The sequence below is a fragment of the Lepidochelys kempii genome, chromosome 4 (assembly GCF_965140285.1).
Source record: "Lepidochelys kempii isolate rLepKem1 chromosome 4, rLepKem1.hap1, whole genome shotgun sequence".
NCBI lineage: Eukaryota > Metazoa > Chordata > Testudines > Cheloniidae > Lepidochelys > Lepidochelys kempii.
The window spans coordinates 41,290,470-41,307,293 of record NC_136383.1 but is presented as its reverse complement, the minus strand read 5'-3'; the positions used below and the strand labels follow the sequence as shown (position 1 = coordinate 41,307,293).

General features: G+C 40.5%; 1 long non-coding RNA gene across 1 annotated transcript in view; it reads left to right on the top strand.

Moving 5' to 3' along the window:
* LOC144930462 (uncharacterized) overlaps positions 1–16,824 on the top strand; it is a 131,337-nt gene that overhangs the window by 28,827 nt on the left and 85,686 nt on the right. Inside the window, exon 3 of the long non-coding RNA XR_013635639.1 lies at positions 1,771–1,874. This is a non-coding gene — a long non-coding RNA (uncharacterized LOC144930462). The remainder of the gene's footprint in view (positions 1–1,770; positions 1,875–16,824) is intronic.

The following is a 16,824-nucleotide window of genomic DNA, read 5'->3' as shown; positions in this document are numbered from 1 at the left end:
GACAATGGCATCTAAGATTCAGTATGTATCACTCTTCCTTCTGACTCCTCACTAAACCAAAGCCCGATGCTAAGGGGTACTGTGCTGTTACAATTTCTGTTCTTTGGAAAAAACGGAGGTTCTCTGAGCAGTTCTCCACATGTATTCCACTTCTGGTATACATGAACCCTATGTGTGCAAAACTGGATTCTTTTGAATAGCAGTGTATAATGTAGACATAAATGTAGCAATTTTATAGCTGTAGTGCAAGACACAAGAGGGGAGTCACATGGATAATGGAGACAATTTTAAAAGCATGTGGGGATGTTTTTCAAAGGTGACAGGTGCCTTGAAGGAAAACTTCAACTAGAAGTAGGTCACAAAATAGAACCTGTCTGCTTCCACAAAGGAAAATTCCAGTGGCACTACATAATCCAGTATGCAAGGAGCTCAAAAATCTGCAGAGCAGGGGTATCATAGCACCTGTAGAAGCCAGTACAGCCTGAACAGAAAGCGTAGTGATGGTAAAGAAGCCATCAAGCAATTTACGTGTCTGAATACACCCAAAGCCACTGAACCTGACATTGAAAAGATGCCACTCTCCACTGCCCACAATGGCTGACATCTTACCAGAACTTTCCAAAGGCAGAATCTTGATAGTCTGAAGTGAGGAATGGGTTTTGGCACATAAGCCTGGATATAGAGTCCAGTATACTGATAACCTTTGCAACACCATTTAGTTGCTAGAGATGGTTGTGGATGCTGATGGGCATAAGCCTAACGTCAGAGGTATTCCAGAGAAGATTCACCCAAGCACTGGAAGGACTGCAGTTGTGAATGATATCCTCAGTGGTGACGGGAGCAATGATACAGAAACTGAAAGAGATCCTGACCAAAAAACCTACAAGCTTTGCTACAATCATGTCAGGTCAAGAACATAAAACTCAACCCATTAAAAATATGAATCAAAGAGCATGGCATACAATGGACCTCACAGCAGAGGGACTGAAAGCAGAGCCCAACAAGACCAAGGAAGTCAGAACCATGCCAGCTTCAGTGGATGTGAAAGGGGTACAGAGTTTCATGGGAACGATAAATTTTTCAAGTTCTGCCTACACGTGGTTGTAGTTTCTGGCTGGGCCTGTTGTCCCCCCTCTCAAGTTGCTGGTCAGTCGCTTGTTGGTCAGTTGGTAGGTTGCTCATCACTCTTTGGCCGGAACACATACATCAGCTCACAAGGCAGGATGCTTGGTGGGACTCGGCAGGTCCCCAACAGCAAGCATCTGACATGTTGAAACAAATGATAACAGATGCTTCTGTCCTGAAGGGCTACCAGCCAGGGAAGCCCCTGACACTCAGTGTGAAGCACTGGAGAAAGAATTGGGTGTAGCTCTTTTGCAGAACCAGCCAATTGCTTATGCCAGCTGAGCCCTATCAGAATGTGAATAGGGGTATGGACAAATAGAAAAAAAGCTTCTGGCTTTGGTATTTGGAGTGTAGTAATTCCACCAATACATCAATGGCCACCCAGTAATAAGTATAATCAGACTGCAAACCCCTAAAGACTATCATGGCAAAGCTCCTTTTTAGTGCTCCAAAAAGATTGCAGCACGTGTTGATGTGCCTCCAGATCTATCAGGTAGAGATCAAATATTGTCCTAGCCATTTGCCAGTCTTAGCTGACACCCTAAGCAAGTCATATATACCCATTATTAGCGGGTTGTGGGGAGAGGCTCAAGATATTGAATCCATTAACTATCCATTAGCTTCACTATCTCCCTGTTTCCACAGTGAAACTGATGGAAATCAAAGAGACTACAGAAAAGGACATCCAGCAACAGGCAGTCAAGAGAGCGATACTAGCAGGATGTCCAGAAGACAAAAGCCAAGCACTGGTAGGAGCAGAACTATATTTTCAAATTAAAGATGAGCTGAATGTGGAGGATGGAGTCATATTTCAACAACAGAGAGCTGTTGTCCCCACTTCATTATGTAAGGATGTAATGGAAAAAAACCACCTCACACCTGGGCATTGGCAGCTATCGGATGGGCTTGAGAGTGTGTTTCCTGGCTGGAAATAAATACACAACTCTGCTCCTTGATGGAAGGCCACGATGCTTTCTAGTGGTGTAATAACCACCAGCCAGGGCTGGCCTTAGGTATGGGCAAACTGGGCAAAAGCCCAGGGTGCCGTTATAAATGGGGTGCCTCTGGAGCAGGGGTGCCCCTCCCTCTGCTGGCATCTGCAACCCCTCGGCTCCTGCCCTCTGCCTTGGAGCTGCCCCTGGACAGCTGCTCCCGGGAGCTTCCTGTCCACTATACAGAGCGGGCAGAGGTGCGGGAAGGATGGGTGCTGATGTCAGGGTGCCCCTGCTCCCCTGCCCATGTACCCCGTCTCCACAGAGTGGGGTGAGTGGACAGGGCTCAAGAGTGGGATGGAGCTGCTGGTGGCTTCTGCTGCGTCTGAATAAGCTTTTCTTCAGACTGGTGAGTGCTGCTCTCTTAAAGGGACAGCGCATGGTCTCTCATATACTCCCCAGCTCACACTCTCGGTCTCTTTCACAGTCACCCCCCAACACATACTTATGTTGTTGTTGTTGTTGCTGTTACTTGTTGGTACTTCCTGAAATGCACATATGTTCTCTGTAATTTTATTCTAAGTGCTGTTATTTTAGTTTTCTGATGGGTCTGTGCATTTCAAAATTTTATTTCTCTCTGCTGCTTAAATTTAATTCTTTGAGTGGTGAGTTCTAAAATGCCCAATCTGCCTGGACTAATTATCATTATTACTTTTATTACCACATTTTGCTTCGTCATTCATTATTTAAAGTGCTACAATCAAATAATAGTATCATCCTAGAATGTAACTTTAGCTTGTACTAACCTTAGTAGTGCCTTAGTTTAAAAAAAAAAGTCAGCTAAACACATTGCTTTAGACACTGGGCAGATGAAGGTTGCCTATTTTCAAACTGTATTTTTAGGTCTGTATATTTATTCTGTAAAATAACTTAAAATGTGCATGAAAATAAATGCATTTCCAACTATTTTATCAAAAGTAATGATGGAGTCTAACGTTAGTGAGTCACATACATGATTGTGATTGGTAAACATAAATTCCAAAATAATTAGAAAAATAAATTCCCTTTCTTAATAAAAGAGAAAAAAAAACTAATCACAGATGTAAAAATTATGGTTTTAGTGAAAAACAATTGACTAAAATAGAGCCAATAATGGCAGTAACACAGAGTGTGTCTGTTAGAGAAAGTAAACAGATTTTATATATTTTTATTTATCTCTACTAAAGATAATGTACAAAGTATCAAACGTGTGTTTCTAATATCTGTGTTAAAACTCCAGAACAGATACCTCAAGGTTTGGGATTGGGAGTATCTTGCTGCATTATTTCCTGATTGTTATATAAAGAAAGAAAAAATATATACAAACTCCAATTAAATGTTTAAAGTTTATTTGTAAATTTAGAACAATTAGAGTGCTCCTGTCAGCTAGTTCCTAAGTTATTATCTGCAAAAACCCTAGAATTTTCAGGTGCCTAGGTAGTCCCTGGAATCATGGTTAAAGTTTCCTACGACCCCCCAAAAACTGAAATGGTGCCCAGGTGAGCCATGAGTGGCTAGAGGGCTGCAGGTGGGCTGTGGGCTCTGGCAAGATGCAGCCACTGTGATAGAGCAAAGCCCACCTTGAGCCACAACAGCAGCGCAGAAGTAAGGGTGCCAATACACCATATGTCATGCCCCCCCTTACTTCTGTGCTGCTGCTGGCAGTGGCGTTGCCTTCAGAGCTGGGTGCCCTGCCAGCCCCTGCCAGTATCAGGCTGCCCTACCAGTGCTTAATTTGTGCCGGGGCTGAGCTCTGGCATCTCTTTCAACACAAATTGAACACTGGGGGGAGGCAGTGGGGTCCAGAGGTGCGGGGGGAGAGGAAGCCCAGGGAGCCCCGGAGTGATGGGGGAGATGGGAAAGGGGCACCAAAATATGAGTTCGCCTAGGGTGCCATTTTCCCTAAGGCTGGCCCTGCCACTAGCAGAAAGAGATCTGTTTACCAGATGAGCTGCCCACCCAACCAAAGGGGGAGCGGGCTTCTTTATCTTCAAGGAAAAGCAGTACTTGATTAGAGTGGACTACTATGTACATTTTGGGAAGTCAAGGCCTAGCCTGACTAATACAAGAAGCAAGTCAGTTTTTGGAAAACTGAGGGCCCACTTTGTGAAATATGGCATTCCACATGCTATATTCACTGATAAGGGACCCCAGTTTGCCTCAGAAGAATTCAAGAAATTTGTATGCAAATGAGAGTTTGATGACCATCTCCCTAGCATATCCATAAAGTAATGGTAAGGTGGAATCCGTTATAAAAACAGCGAAGAGACTGTTACACAAGCCTGTTTCTTCTGGTTCAGTCCCCTAGTTAGCATTTTTGACACATGAGAATATCCAATCACACAGGTTCCAAAACAGTCCAGCACAATCACTGATGGGGTGAAAGACCAAAGCCCTGCCACCAGTGAAGGGAAACATTTGCAGCCAGAAGGATGGAGACACTGCTGAGATGAGATGTCCTACAATCAGAGAAAGCAGGAACTAGAGTACGAATGGTCAGCCATGGAAACCGGCTACCAGATCCTGTGAGGATCAAGCTATTAGAGAAACACCAGAAGAAGTGGACTAAAGGAGTTATGAGGGGTGCAGAGGCACCCAGGTTGTATGAGGTGACTACGCAGAGGAACAGGTGATCTGAAGGAACAGGACACACAAACAGCAGATACGACACCCAGAGAGAGTCTACAGAGATACAGAAACCATCACAGAACAAAGAAGCAGAGAACCATTGGGAGGCCAGCCCCATAGCAAGGGAGGAGACTCCAAAGAGAGAGTTTGCTAGACTCAGAGACAGAGATTGTTAGCACATAGCTGAGTTGGTGTCTTGTCTTTACCACAGACTTAGTCTTTGAGATAGCTTGATCTCAACAACAAGGAGTCTGGTGTCACCTTAAAGATTAACAGATGTATTTGGGCATAAGCTTTTGTGGGTTAAAAACCACAGATGCAGGCATTATTCTTCAGATGCATGGAGTGAAAATTACAGATTCAGGCATTCTTCAGATGCATGGAGTGAAAATTACAGATGCAGGCATTATTATACTGACACATGAAGAGAAGGGAGTTACCTCACAAGTGGAGAACCAGTGTTGACAGGGCCAATTCAATCAGGGTGGATGTAGTCCACTCCCAATAATTGATGAGGAGGTGTCAATTCCAGGAGAGGGAAAATTGCTTTTGTAGTGAGCCAGTACCTATTCAAGCCCAAATTAATGGTGTTAAATTTGCAAATGAATTTTAGCTCTTCAGTTTCTCTTTGAAGTCTGTTTCTGAAGTGTTTTTGTTCAAGTATGGCTACTTTTAAATCTGTTATAGAATGTCCAGGAAGATTGAAGTTGTCAAGGTTCCTTCCCCACTCTGAACTCTAGGGTACAGATGTGGGGATTTGCATGAAAGACCCCCTAAGCTTATTCTTACCAGCTTAGGTTAAAACTTCATCAAGGTACAAACTTTGCCTTGTCCTTGAACCCTATGCTGCCACCACCAAGCGTGTTAAACAAAGAAAGAGCCCACTTGGAGACGTCTTCCCCCCAAAATATCTCCCCAAACCCTACACCCCCTTTCCTAAAAATCCTCACCAATTTGCATAGGTGAACACAGACCGAAACCCTTGGATCTTAAGAACAATGAAAAAGCAATCAGATTCTTAAAAGAAGAATTTTAATTAAAGAAAAGGTAAAAGAATCACCTCTGTAAAATCAGGAAGGTAAATACCTTACAGGGTAATCAGATTCAAAACATAGAGAATCCCTCTAGGGAAAACCTTAAGTTACAAAAAGACACAAAAACAGGAATATATATTCCATTCAGCACAACCTATTTTACCAGCCATTTAACAAAAGGAAATCTAATGCATTTCTATCTAGATTACTTACTAATTGAACAGAAGTTATGAAGAGCATTCCTGATCTGTTCCCGGCAAAAGCATGACACAGACAGACAGACCCTTTGTCCCGTCCCCCACCCCCCATCCAGCTTTGAAAGTATTTTGCCTCCTCATTGATTATTTTGGTCAGATGCCAGTGAGATTATATTAGCTTCTTAACCCTTTATAGATTAAAGGGTTTTGCCTCTGGCCAGGAGGGATTTTATAGTTCTGTATACAGAAAGGTGGTTACCCTTCCCTTTATATTTATGACAGAGGTGTTCTCCTACTGGCTTTTGTATGTTACCATCCCTGATGTCCGATTTGTGTCCATTTATTCTTTTACGTAGATACTGTCCGGTTTGGCCAATGTGCATGGCAGAGGGCATTGCTGGCACATGTGGCATATATAACATTAGTAGATGTGCAGATGAATGAATCCCTGATGGTGTGGCTGATGTGGTTGGGTCCTCTGATGGTGTCGCTAGAGTAGATATGGGGACAGAGTAGGCAACGAGGTTTGTTACAGGGATTGGTTCCTGGGTTAGTGTTTCTGTGGCGTGGTGTGTAGTTGCTGGTTAGTATTTCCTTCAGGTTGGGCGGGGTGTCTGTAAGCAAGGATTGGCCTGCCTTCCAAGGTCTGTGAGAGTGAGGGATCATTTTCCAGGATAGGTCGTAGATTATTGATGATGAGCTGGAGAGATTTTAGCTGGAGCTTGTATGTGATGGCCAGTGGTGTTCTGTTATTTTCCTTGTTGGGCCTGTCCTGTAGTAGGTAACTTCTGGGTACTTGTCTTGCTCTGCCAATCTGTTTTCTCACTTCCCCAGGTGGGTACTGTAGTTTTTTTTACTGTAGTGTCTTTTTATTTGGAAAGTGCCTAATACATTCTGTGTCATAAATAAATCATAATAATCATCAGGAAGCTGGCTCACATGATGTGTTCACTGATCTTTGGCATGAGTGTTTCCTGCAAAAGGAAGGCAGCATAAACTTACAACAGGTAGGAGTCCTGACCTACCAGATCTTCTAGTATCTTTAAAACTTCCCTGATCACTGGCATAGTGCCTCATATCTGGCCTCTTAGGAAATCCTGCAAGTTTCCTACAGTTAACATTATCACTTGTATGTACCATCATGAGCACACAGGAGTTTGCTGACATGTTTGTCAACCTTTTCAGATTTACCTGTATGGGAAGATACTATATAAGTTGTTGGTCGGTCTCTCTCAAACTTTTCTATCTTATGAGTTTTTTGTGCAGTAATGGGTAGAACTCAAACAATGTAGAAGCTCAGAATAGACTTGGAGAAATAAAATGCTGCTTTAAATAGTGAAGTATGTCTGAAACTTACAGGTCTGCAAAAATTAGTCCTGATCCTGAGTCTACTAAAACAGACCACTGCTCTGGCACTCTGTCATGCTAGCAGATCCAACATCAGAATCAGGGACTTGTCTGAAAATATCAGAAGGACAGATTTTTTTTGTGAGATTTATGCTGTTTCTGATTCAGCTGAAAATAGCATAAGAATAGCTGTTTTCACAATGTCTTGACAGTTCTGCTTCTGATCCCAGATACAAGTGGGAAGGGCTGAGCAGGGTGAAATTGAAAAGTAGTATAAAAATGTTAACTGGACTTTTTAAAAAAAATACTAATGTTTAACCTGAATTTTTGAAAACTTTTGGGTGAAAGATAGGGCTTTGTCTAATCTAGTTCACCAGATGTGTGTTTCACAGGAATTTTCTCTTTAACTTTGTAAAACATCTAAAAACCGAAGTTTTAACTCCTCATCGGAATCTAGCCCTTAGTAATTGAACTATAGGAAACGAAGAGCTCGTTACAAGAACAGGGTGAATGAGCTGGAATTAATCATATTTAATTACATGTGCAAATGCATCGACTAGTTTAGGGTTCAAAATAAGACTGCTAATTATGTTGAAAATGCAATTGCACTGTACCCAGGCTTGCTTGATTGTTTTGTGCTCCTATTAGGTTTTCACTATTGTCTGTTATACACTACTGGTTAAGAATGTCAAACACAGCAAGTACAATTATGTACCCATTTAGAAGCGCAACCCGAGCAGCCTGTGAAAAACATTGCAGGTGTCCATCACAAAATTGCTAAACCTTGTCAGCACATGAATGTAGCTTCTGTCAATGCTCAGATCACAACACATGACTACTTATATTTAATGCATACTTTATATTCCTTTTTAGGCTTGGAAGGATAACATTTTAAGTGATGTTGGTAATTGTTGAAAACCCAATGAAAAACAAATTTTCTGTTATGTCCCTATTTACTGGGGGCTGTTTAAATCAAGACATTGAAAGGTATAAACTTTATTGTCATAGGTAGCCACACATCATTAACAAAATTCCTATATTTCAGGGTAAAATCTAAAGTTTAACGGTAACAGTCCCTTCATTGCTTAGGAACCTGGCAGGGACATCCTTGGGATATTTCAATTATTTTATTAGTAATAGAAATTTGTCCCTTATGTTTTCATTTCCAGCTAGTGTATACTCTTCTGAAAAAAACATATATTTGAAAATAAGTCCTTGGAATCAATATATCTATTGAAACAGCTGAACCCTAAACACTATGATTTTTTTAGGTCATGTTGCCCTTCTGTAGTATACTGTGTTATCAGGGCTCCCTGCCAATCATCACTGTTCATTAATAGCCAAAAACAAAAAAAAAAAATATTTCTCCATTGCACCCCATACACACTTGCACATAAGGAGAGGATTCCCAAAGCATATTGATTTTGTAAATAGGGGACGCTCAGTTTACAGATCTAATCTAGCTTAGCCTTATTTAATAAATGCATTATTACACCAGGCTATGGTTTAAATATTGATTTCTTCATGGTTCAGAAAACACACTCAAATCAGCTGTGACATTTGGACAAGGTCAGTGTAGCTAAAATTTAGAGTCAGACTGCAAAACTGTAATTGGTCACAAAATTCTCAAGTGCAACAGTATAGGGAACACATATCTATATCAAAGCATACTTGGGATCAAACTGTAAATGTAAATTCTTCCCCATTCCCTTCATATGAAACTGCAAAAGTAACCATAATTGCTATTATGAGATAAATGTCATACAAGTTAAAGAAATGTTATAGCTCTTAGTGCCAAAATGTTCCATAACATAGTCTCTATGGACTTACTCAGCCCTAAATAGGTCAACCTTTAGAAGAAATGTCAAAACTATAAAGTAACCTTGTATCAATTTCAGTCCCTTCTGAATAATCAGTTTGACCTATAGATTTGGCCATTGAAAATAAATTGGAGTCTAAAACACGGAGATTATTTAGAGTTAGATAAAAATGACGTATTGTTAATACCTGCTGCTAACTTTTTTGTAACATTATGGACCTAATGTGTTCTCCTCTGAGTAAGTCAGTTGACTGGCATTTAATAAACACCTGCAATTTTCAAAGCAAACCACAACAGTCAACTCTGTTAGGATTTGTTGGCTCTATAATGTTGTCTCCATGGATATTTCATTACATTCCATTTAAAAAAAAAACCCGTGGAACTATAGTGGAATTGGAAGACACTGATCACTTTTATCCTCTCAGTATGTACTCATCACCTGGCCCCAGATAAAGCGCTGCATCAGTAATAGTTCATAGGAGGTTTAGCCCTCTCTTTCCCAGGTAATGTAACAATGTAGAACAAAGGCTTTGGAATGAGCAAGGAAAAGTAACAAGTGCATAATCTATCTAAGCACTTGCAATTTTTCCAGGCTAAAGTTAGAAAGAAGCGACATTCTTGTTTCAAAATGAGATCTCATCTCCTTTCAGTCCGGCAGAATTTAACTTTGTAATGACATAAAAACCCAGCAGTATTTTGTTTTGTTAGTATGTCTGTGGGTATTTTGTTTGATGTAAGCCAATGCAACCTTTCACCCTGTGAAATTGTATGTATTCCAATGAGGGGGGAAAGCCTACTAATTACTTTTTAAGCATACCTTTTGTAATAGAGACTGTTTTCTCATAAATTGTTAGTGTCAATGAACAGGAAATATGTCAGCCAAACCTATAAAACAGTTTTGTTTCATTGCGTCTTAATCCATATTAGCCAGGAAATACTGAGAAATAGAAAGTTAGCCAATATTGTATTTGTTGAAAAAATGCTTTTGTGTCTTAAGAGTTCCTGTCTCTGAAACTGAAATTCCTTTGCAGGACACAAGGTGAAAAACTGTATTGTATGAAAGGATAGGGGCTTACATTAGTTCAACTGATATCCTAGTCATTAAATCACTCACCATTTTTGTAATAAAAATACATACTGGAAAATCTAAGCAGCCTATTTAACTACTAAATGTACACACTGTCAAGTAAGAACTGTTTACTTTGAATTTATAAGAACTTATGGGTTTAAGAATGGCAGCAATACAGTACCGGACCTAGACAATCCCAGAATAGTAAACTGGTCACATGTGTAATTAAAGTTATAAATAAAACATCACACCAACAAAACTAAGTAGAAATTAAAATCACATTTAAAGTGTAAAAATTGACAGTTTTACTTCAGCACCAAGTCTTAGTTTTATCACTGAATTTAATGCAGTCTGTTCTGCCCGAAGCACATAGGCAGACAAGCAAACAAATCTATTTTCCTGTACTCTGATTCTGCAAGCATTTTAAAGATTTTTCTTTTTAGATTCTATTTTAACATTTAGGCTACATCACATTGCAGTTGCGCTTTACAAAGCACTGCAGGGAGTACATACTTTACAATGAACTACAGTAGACAGGAAGAGTTAATCCAGCTTCGTTGTGATAGATTCTGTCACAGAGTATATCAGGAATATAACTGGAACCATTCCTTAAGAAGGCTGGATTCCAATACATACTTGGACAGAGTGAAAATACACTGAGGGTTTGTCTACACACTGCATTAGTCCGCACTAGAGGGGTGCGAGTTCTAATGAGCACTAACGTGTTGCACACTAACTGTGGACCCTGCTGGCACGCACTATAAGTTCTCTAGTGCTCATTAATGTAGTATTATTTGAAACCGTTAACATGGATTAGGAAATGTACAGTGCGTACCAGCAGGATCCACATGGGCCAATTAGTTTGCACAAGAATTTATACCTGGGCAGTGTGGACTAATGCACTTTATAGACAAACCCTCAGTAGCATCTCTTAAAATATGTCTACATGAGTCAATGGGCCAAATATTGCCCTGAATAAGTAACAATAATATGTAGGTCTCATCTAGCCCTTTTCATCAGGTCTCAAAGTGCTTTACTAAGGAGGTCAGTATCATTATCCGTGTTTTACTGATGGGAAACTGAGGCAGAGAGTGATGAAGTGATTTGCCTAAGGTCACCCAACAGGCCATTGCATCCATTCAACCTCCTAGGGGCAACATGTGGGCCATTAGTCACTGTCAAGACAAGTGCTGTTCCTAATTTCTGGAGCAGCACTTTAAAATACAGGTTTATGATTATGACTCCAATAGTATACAGACATCTCCTCTAAGACACCCCCAAGTTAAAGGGAAAATCAAGGACTGGCTTTTGCTCTACTAACAAGCTATTTTGACAGAGATTAGTAAAGTGTAATAATTACTTCCAAATCTCACCACTGTACAAAATAACTGAAAGTACAAAGGGTTTCTCTGCCCATTTAGACCCATCTTTTCTACACCATTAAAATTAACAAGCAGCAGTATGCAAACCTTCAGGCTCTTCACAGTAAATCACAACAGTCGACTCTGAGGTTTATCCATTCCCAAGAAATGTGTCTGTCATCTCAGCATTTGTGCACATAAAAACATGTGGTTACAGTGATAGTTGCCACATTTTCAGTACCATCAAGAACACTCTGCTTTACTGCAGTACATAATACTCAGCAAGATCTGATAAAGGCAACCACTTAACTATAGTAATATCACTCCAACAGAAAACCGTTAGCAACGCAAGATAAATTCAGCCCTGGCTTAAATGGACACAGCTCCCATTGATTCCTCCTTTCTATGTCTGTTTCCTCTGGGAAGAAATTAGAGGCCTGTCTGCTTTGACTTTATGTAGACACTCCGTTTAATTTTGGTGATTACAGGAGAGACAGTGTTTCTCAGATTGATGGGCTGATGTACTTTGGGGGAGGGGAAAAGAAAGCATTGTGTTTTGCTTTTTTATTCAGAATATTTCTGGTGCCAGGATTTTCCTGGCAAGGTCAGATATGAAATGTGACAAAAATGTTCTGTGATTAATGGATTTCAGTTGTTTTTGATATACTGTGTTTGTAAATAAATCAGTGACCATAAAAGATTCAGAAGAAAGAGAAGACGATGCCATATTTGGAGACTGGGAAGAAGGTAGGAGTTCCTACCAGTATTAAAGTCAGTGGCCAAAAGTTTGCAGCACTTCAGTGGGATTTGTATCCTCTAATGCAATACTGAATTTGACCTGCAGCCTTTAATCTACTCCCTCTTCTCCTGCCCTCAAAGAAACCATACGCATTTCTGTATGCTGAGTTTTTATATGGCAACAGCTTTATTTACATATAAAAAGTAACAAAGGCATTTGTAAATCAACAAGCAATCTTGTGCTATGGTGAGGAAAACAATATAATGGCATAGATGTAGATTTAATGTGGAAGGAGTAGAACTCTGCTCTCAGCTGTCAAAACCATTTTATTCCACTTTCTCAAAGGAAGGAGTTTCATTTTGTGTGCTCTTAGGCAGTCAGAGAAAAATCTTTCAAAGGCACTATTTTTCTTCTGCTGAAATGGGAGCGAAGAGGGCCAGATGTCTCCAACTTCCATGTCCCCTGGTCATACAAGGAAAGTATTGTCACCCCACTGTTTCTGGGTTAAAAGAAATTAGGAACCTGTACTGGAAAGAGCTGCCTCAAAGTCAGTCCAGGGTAGAGTAAGTGATGCTGGTAAGCAAGTGAATGTAACTTGAAGAGCTAGCAGACCTCAGTCTCGCCATCAGTGAGGTGTATCTGGTTTCCAACTGTCAGCACAGTTAAAAGCTTAGAGTTGACCAGCTACTGCAAAAATAGGGTTTTTACACCTTCATTTGAGCCTGGCTGGCTATTTAATTCTTTCATGTTCAAAAATAGAGTAATGGGTTTGAACATTTACACCAACAGGTTTTTGATTGCATTAATGTTTCTCTAATAACTATTCTTCAAGCCAATACACAATTGCATGAAAACATTTGTATTCATGTGCAGGCAAGAGTAGATGCTATTCATTGGTTATTTGCTATTTGATGCAAATAGCTATTCATCATTGGCTATTGTTTTAAAAGCTTGTCATCCAATCAGAGTGCAAAAATACCATGTGAATTAAGTAACCAAACACCACAATGAATAAATGAATAGTCAAAGCAAGCAGTTCATGTACAATCTATAAACTGTTTTTCTACAGTATTCAGTTACTGCTTTAGGCTAATGTATTCATTTGCTGAAACTGGATCAATTTGTAATTGCTTTGTGAAGAGGAAACAGGTTACATGTGTCATAATTTATACTTCTTATTTACATAAATATTTATTGAATCTGTTATCCTGTGTCCAAACCCCACAAGCCCTAGAGAGGTTATGGTGACTAGCTGGGTCAATTAACTGCCCAGGTTGCAACTGGAGGAGGAGCCAGGGAGCATGGGTTAATTAGATGATGTTCAGCTGAACAGGAATAGGAGTGGTCTGAATAAAGCCCAGGAACCGAGAGGGAAGAAGTCTGCAGTCACTCCCTGAGATAAGGGAGGTGTGTTTAGGACCACAAAGGAGGGTGTTTGGGGTATCAAACCCAGAGAGAGGTGGAGAGCCAGAAAGGTAGGAAAGACTCAGGGAAAAACACCAATATATGAGACAGGGTAGACCTTGACCGCTCATGAGGGCATCTGGGTTGGAACTCAGAGTAGAGGGTGCACCCAGGTTCCCCTACCAGCCACTGGGGAAGTGGCTCAGACCAGGTGGTGGAGAGCAGACTGCCTGGTACAGTTTGCCTTGAAGGACTTTGATATTACAGAAGGGGTTTACATGTACAGTGACCTGGCTGCATGGCCAAGTCATGAAGAAGGAGCACCTGGAGTTGCAGAGATGGCTGGAGAGACTGCCTGAGGAGAGCAAAGCATCTGGAAGAGCTAATCCCCAGAGCAGCCAGGAAGAGGCGCTCTAGCAATGAGTGAAGCCCATTACAGTGTCCTTGTAATTTTTTAAATTTATTTTACCTTGAATACTGCCTGCAGTTCTTGTCACCCTATATCAAAAAAGATATTTGAAATGGAAAGGGTACAGAGAAGGGCAACAAAAATTATTAGGAGTATAGAACAGCTTCCCTGTGAGCAGAGCGTAAAAAGACTGGGACTGTTCATCTTTGGAAAAGATATGACTATGGGGGGATAAGAGAGAGGTCTATAAAATCATGAATGGTGTGGAGGAAGTGAATAAGGAAGTGTTATTTACCCCTTCACATAACACATGAACCAGGGGTCACATAATTTAATTAATAGGCAGCAGGCTGAAACAAATAAAAGGAAATACTTCTTCACACAACACTCAGTCAACTTGTGGAACTTATTGCCAGGTGACGTTGTGAAGGCCAAAAGTATAACTAGGTTTAAAAAAAGGTAAATTTTGTAGTAAATAGGTACATCAATGGCTATTAGCCAAGATGGTCAGGAATGCAACCCCTTGCTCTGACTGCCAGATGTTGGGACTGGACAACTAGAGATGGATCACTGATGTTTGCCCTGTTCTGTACATTCCCTTGGAATCTTAGAATAGAATATCAGGGTTGGAAGGGACCTCAGGAGGTCTTCTAGTCCAACTAGGGGTGATTAAGGCAACGGGACTCCGGACACCAGCCTTCAATTTCTGGTTCTGCTAGAGACTCCCTATGGGATCCTAGGCACCACACTTACAGCTTGATTCTGCCACCTCACTCATAGAATATCAGGGTTGGGAGGGACCTCAGGAGGTCATCTAGTCCAACCCCCTGCTCAAAGCAGGACCAAGCCCCAATTTTTGCCCCAGATCCCCCAATGGCCCCCTCAAGGATTGAACTCATAACCTTGGGTTTAGCAGGCCAAAGCTCAAACCACTGAACTATCCCTCCCCCCTTGACATCTGGCACTAGCCACGGTCAGACAGAATACCATCTGGGTTGACCACTGGTTTGACCCAGGATGGCTGTGCTTATTAAAACACTTGTATGGTGGCTGGATAACCACTCTCCAACAATGCTTGGATATAACATGACAGATATAATCCACACTGGTGTTATTTGAAGTTGCCAGGAAGTAGTTTGGGAAGATACAGAACTTTAGCGGTTTGTCAGTGTGGAATAATATTTTATTTCAATAGCTAAAAGATTAAACTCTTTATAAATCTGACAGAGTTTTATCTTGATTTTCTAATATTTCACTTGTCTATAATGCTTAAATTCAGCTGGAGTCAACTGGAGCAGAGCTCTGGTAAGTATTTTTAAACCCATGGGGAAGCCCCAGCACCATGGGGTTCTGGGATATACTCAGGGAGAACTTAAGTCTGGCTTGTCTATTTTATTCACTTAAGTCATGAGGTAAAATCCTGGCCTGACTGAAGTCAATTGGAGTTTTATCATTGACTTCAGTCATGTTCTGCAGTGGTTGTGTTGCTTGTCAACATGTTAGGGAGGCAGTTCAGTTAGTCTGCGCCTGATTCAATCCGCATTTAAGTCAGTGCAAAAACTCCCACTGACTTCAGTAGGCTTTGCATCTGGCTCCATGTGGCCAGTTCCTAAACACAAAAGGTACTTTTGACATGTACTCTGCTGAAGGTGTTAATGTGATGTAAATTCCTATTGACTTCTTTGAAACAGAATAAATCTTTTAGTGGCTCAGTTCCAGACTTGTCTGCCTTAACTGTCATCACATGTAGATGTGAAAGCTTCACAATGAATCTGCTCTGCTATTGAAAATTGAATCCAGCTGTAGAAAGAAAAGGCTGCTCTATATTTATTATTGCTCAAGATTCAATTTTTTCCATTGAATTTAAAAATATTGGCCTCGTTAGAGGTATGTTCATTTCTATAATGTAGTGTAAATATTATTAACATTAATGGATGTTACTGTCTAGGAGCAAGAAATGTAGAATAGGGATATGTACCAAGGTGCTAGGATTAATTTTAACATATGCTTCTTAATCTCTCACAATAATACAGTACTCTGAAGTTAAGCGGCTTTTGCTTTTCCAGAATTTTGTAACAAACAATTGCGTTGCTCACCAAATTGGTGTCATAAACTGTGGTGAACTTGGACCAGTTTTCAGTAGTGAAAAAAAAACCAATAGATTACAGAATGAGCTGGAATATAAATTATTCTTGCTGTTACCAAAGCAATAGTAAGCAACTATGTATACTGTGTTGTGAGTGTGCAAAACAAATATCTCAGCTGTATAAAGATTATATTTCCCCCCCACCACCCCCGAAAGGAGGCTAACCGTGAGGAAATAGTTTGAATGTTTTCTAAGTCATTCTTCATCACATTGTAAGGCTTTATCTCCTTTATAATGGCATAAGACATGTATTCAGCATGGTTTTCCTAATGAAGCATGAAATTTTCCAAGCTTCACCATGTAGCTTATAGCTTCTCCTTCCTTTTTTTATGTACCCCTGTTTATCTTCCATATGACATGGCAGAAGGTACAGAACAAATCTTCTGGATGGGCAAACTGGCTTGCCAAATCAAAACCTCTGATGCTCAAGGCTTACCAATTAGTGAGAAAGTTGTGGGGGTTGTTTGTTTCTTTTACTGGGCAAAGGTAGAGAATAATTTAATTATATTGTTCTAACTTCTAAGAAATTTGAACTATCCAGCTTTGATTCTTCTCTTATATTATGTTTCAAGCCA